Source organism: Cherax quadricarinatus, chromosome 10 (assembly GCF_038502225.1).
Source record: "Cherax quadricarinatus isolate ZL_2023a chromosome 10, ASM3850222v1, whole genome shotgun sequence".
NCBI classification, from domain to species: Eukaryota; Metazoa; Arthropoda; class Malacostraca; order Decapoda; family Parastacidae; genus Cherax; species Cherax quadricarinatus.
The window spans coordinates 34,117,458-34,122,346 of record NC_091301.1 but is presented as its reverse complement, the minus strand read 5'-3'; the positions used below and the strand labels follow the sequence as shown (position 1 = coordinate 34,122,346).

At 37.1% G+C, this 4,889-nt stretch overlaps 1 long non-coding RNA gene across 1 annotated transcript in view; it reads right to left on the bottom strand.

The window, feature by feature from the left end:
• Positions 1–376, bottom strand: part of LOC128688035 (uncharacterized) — a 2,129-nt gene extending 1,753 nt beyond the window's left edge. The window contains exon 1 of the long non-coding RNA XR_008406945.2: positions 1–376. This exon is cut by the window's left edge and continues 1,353 nt beyond it. This is a non-coding gene — a long non-coding RNA (uncharacterized lncRNA).
• Between the last annotated feature and the right edge of the window lie 4,513 nt (positions 377–4,889).

The following is a 4,889-nucleotide window of genomic DNA, read 5'->3' as shown; positions in this document are numbered from 1 at the left end:
TTTTTTTTGTAACAGATTGTTTTCACAATTAACCTGTCCTAACGTGACTCAAGAAATTGTAATGACACGATTGCAAACAAACCATACCCCCGGCCGGGATTGAACCCGCGGTCATAGAGTCTCAAAACTCCAGCCCGTCGCGTTAGCCACTAGACCAGCTAGCCACAATAAGATTCATCCAACTAGGTATATTTCTACACCATAGAAAGGTTAGCACAGGCACCTCTGTGACCACAAATGCAAGTTTTTACAGACGAATCTCCAGCTAGCGTGGCCGTGACGAACTCTAGCTCAAGTCCCTTCACTGCCGTCAACATGACTCAAGAAATCGTAATGACACGATTGCAAACAAACCATACCCCCGGCCGGGATTGAACGCGACGGGCTGGAGTTTTGAGACTCTATGACCGCGGGTTCAATCCCAGCCGGGGGTATGGTTTGTTTGCAATCGTGTCATTACGATTTCTTGAGTCATGTTGACGGCAGTGAAGGGACTTGAGCTAGAGTTCGTCACGGCCACGCTAGCTGGAGATTCGTCTGTAAAAACTTGCATTTGTGGTCACAGAGGTGCCTGTGCTAACCTTTCTATGGTGTAGAAATATACCTAGTTGGATGAATCTTATTGTGGCTAGCTGGTCTAGTGGCTAATGTGACGGGCTGGAGTTTTGAGACTCTATGACCGCGGGTTCAATCCCAACCGGGGGTATGGTTTAACCTGTCCTAACTCCCAAGTAAATTTCATACATGCTATTTGGAAAATTTCTTGATTTACATTAATTAGGTTAGGCTTGTTATGGTTAAAATTTTGTCTCTTGACAATTTTAACCATTTTAAACAGTGATACCATAACACCAACAAATGCAATAATACGTACAGATAATAAAGAGTTTTGGAGAGTAAACACAAAACAGGAAGCCACCGAGCGAACGGTATAATAGACATTCAATCTCTGTTTAATTCCAGTATCACAGTCACAAACCTGACTGTCTAGTACAGTACATGATTATTCACTGTCACAAAATGTAACACAAAACACATCATGGCATCTGATGGGCTCTTTAATGTACACCTACAGCACATCCTGAAAGTATTAGCTCAAAAGCCAGGATAACAAAGGTTATAGTGTATCTTTCTCAGACCCTACTCTGCATAGTTACTTACACTGTTAAGATATTACCATTATTTCCTTTACAATCTTATCTTGTAGCTAATAATTTTTACTATGCAACAGGAACATACAATTTTAATTTTCTTCATTGTTTCCACTAAATGTTAGTCACTAACTATGTATGCTCATTCAATTAGCTGGTACAATGTGTAGATACAATCTCAATTTTTTTATATCGTATCTCATTATTAACACTGAAGTGATTAACCATTTCCTGAAGAATTCAGAGTTTATGTGGAGGTGTCTCTAAATAGCTGGATATTTATATGCACTAAAATGTAAATCTCTAGTGTATATTCTGTCTCTGTATATACATTCAACTTTTGTGAGACTGGCATCCCCATACAAAGTAAGCTGCCATACTTTTGGTGTCATTAACATCGGGAAAAGATTCTTTACAAGCCAGGGTGGCTGGTTGCATGCATACATTCGATACATTTTGTATTATTCCATTATTTATAGTGCTTGTAACTGCTAAATAAGCCACCATGGGCCCAAAGAAAGCTTCTAGTGCCAACCCTGTGGTAAAAAGGGTTATAAATACTATCGTACCACAGTCAGCTGCTGCTGCACCACAGCTGCTGCTGCACCACAGCTGCTGCTGCACCACAGCTGCAGCTGCACCATGGTCAGCTGCACCACAGCTGTTGTTGTTGCTGCACCACCATCAGCTGTATTACTCGAAGATGTGGAGAGAGTGTTGTTGGTGTGGCTTAACGTGAAACAATTAACCCCGGAGGGTTAGCCACCCAGGATAACCTAAGAAAGTCAGTGCATCATCGAGGACTGTCTAACTTATTTCCATTGGGGTCCTCAATCTTGTCTCCCAGGATGTAACCCACACCAGTCGACTAACACCCAGTTGAACAGGGAAAAATGCCTGGAACTAGTGCTCATATTGGTGAATTTAAAGCCAGCAAAGGTTGGTTTGAGAGATTTAAGAATCGTAGTGACATACACAGTGTGATAAGGCCTGTTCTGGAAGAAAATGCCAAACAGGACCTACAGTACTCAGGAGGAAAAGGCACTCCCAGGACACAGTGTCTTATCAGTCATTGCTGCATCTTCAATAAAGGTAAGTGTCATTTATTCTTCATTCAGTAGAGTAGTACATGCACAAGATATATTGTGCATGTACTGCTCTACTATTGTGCATGTATCCTTCTCTTTGTGTGTAGGAAAATGTATATTTCATGTGGTAAAATCTTTTTTTTCATACTTTTGGGTGTCTTGCACGGATTAATTTGATTTCCATTATTTCTTATGGGGAAAATTCATTCGCATAACGATAATTTCGCATAACAATGAGCTCTCATGCATGGATTAATATCGTTATGCGGGGGTCCACTGTATTATTATTTATTATAAAATGCACTAAACCCACAAGGGTCGTGAATTGCTATACACAGAGTAAAGGCATATGAAAAGAATATTTTTCTACAATTATCCCCCAGTCTGACTAGAGAAAACGTAATTCTTCCAACACTACCTTCACAGCTGCTTTGTAAACAAATCTTATGTTTACATCAATTTTTATTCTGAGTGTATGTATCATGTTTATATGCTATGTAATGAGTTTCATATATAATTTTGAGGAAAATATCATAGATGGATTAATGAAAATGCCTATATTTATGTAAAATAAGATATTTAGTGTGCCCAAGAGTGATTATTATTACGTAGTATTGGCGTCATGAGTAGAGAGAGACTTAGCGATTTTAATGTGTACTTGCACACCAGCACAATGTGTAAATATATTTAGGTACAGGTACACATTAGTATAATTATCAGAGTACATATAAAATATGCAGTAACTTTAAAACACTTGAAATTTTGGAAAGTTTCCTGACATAATAGATGTGGTCACGGAAAATGTAAACAAACCGGGTGGGGGGCGCCGTATTTGAAAGACCGCTTGCCGCATAGCAAATTTTGGTCAAAATTTGACATCGCCATATTAGCGGAACGCCGTAAGGCGAAACGCCGTAAAGCGGGGCCTTACTGTATATATATATATATATACAGTGGACCCCCGTTTAACGATCACCTCCAAATACGACCAATTATGTAAGTGTATTAATGTAAGTGCGTTTGTACGTGTATGTTTGGGGGTCTGAAATGGACTAATCTACTTCACAATATTCCTTATGGGAAAAAATTCGGTTAGTACTGGCACCTGAACATACTACTGGAATGAAAAAAGTTCGTTAACCGGGGGTCCACTGTATATATATATATATATATATATATATATATATATATATATATATATATATATATATATATATATATATATATATATATATATATATATATACACACACACAGTGGATCCCCCGCTTAACGATCACCTCCAAATGCGACCAATTATGTAAGTGTATTTATGTAAGTGCGTTTGTACGTGTATGTTTGGGGGTCTGAAATGGACTAATCTACTTCACAATATTCCTTATGGGAACAAATTCGGTCAGTACTGGTACCTGAACATACTTCTGGAATGAAAAAAGATTGTTAATCGGGGGTTCACTGTATATATATATATGCAGGAAGGCCCCACTTATATGGCTGGTTAGGTTCCAGGCTACCGCCGTAAAGCGGAAACCGCCGTAAAGTGGAACACCCTTTTTTTCCACTTACAAATGCATACAAACACTAGATAACAAGTTTACACTAACATATATTAAGTTAGCAATAGAACCAGGCATCAAAAAACAATAAAAAAGTACAATACACACATAGTGCACTCATTACTTACCTTAAAATATTTATAGTCTTAATCTAGGGTGAGATGAGTAGTATTTATTGTAAGAAATCAAGTGTGGTATGTATGGTAGTCAGCCAGGCTACCATACCAGGCCAACCCACCTACACATAATATTCTATTACATTTAAGTATCCCAGAGCGATAAAATGTATATACAGTTCACTCATTACTTACCTTAAAATATTTGTAGTCTTATTGTAGGGTCAGGAGTAAGTAAATGAGATAAAACGAATAAATGAGAGAGGCGAAAGTAAGTTTTGTAAACGAAGTGTACACGTCTGGTTTGTGTACAAGTTACATTGTGTACAGGTTGTCTCTACATTGATACGGTAGAATAAATAAAGAAGAACACTCCCATTCTCATGTAACATCATTTTGAGAAGAAATGATGCTCTGAGTGAAGGCAATGGAAATAAGTCACACTGACTTTTTTTGGGTTATCCTAGGTTCTCTACACATATGTTGTTATGTATGATAATCTATGTAACTGTATTTGTGTATACCTGAATAAACTTACTTACATACATACGAAAGGAATAATTTTCTACAGTTACCCCCAGTAACACATTTTCTCTTATGTTAGATTAGAGAAAATGTTATTCTTGGCATCACTTGTACAAGTTATCTGGCTACCACATCTCATATTTATGTTTATTTATTCTATTGTAGGGTGTATTTATCATCTTTTTATGTCATGTATCGTGTTTATTATATAATTTTGAAAAAAATATCATGGATGGATTAATGAAAATGTGTATATTAACGTAATATACAACATTTAATGAGACTCGGTGATTATTATTTCTATTATGGCGTCACTTGTGCAAGTCATCTGCTACCACATCTCATATTTCTGTTTATTTATCCTATTGTGGGGTGTATTTATCATCTTTTTATCTTATGTATCGTGTTTATTATATAATTTTGAAAAAATATCAGAGATGGATTAATGAAAAT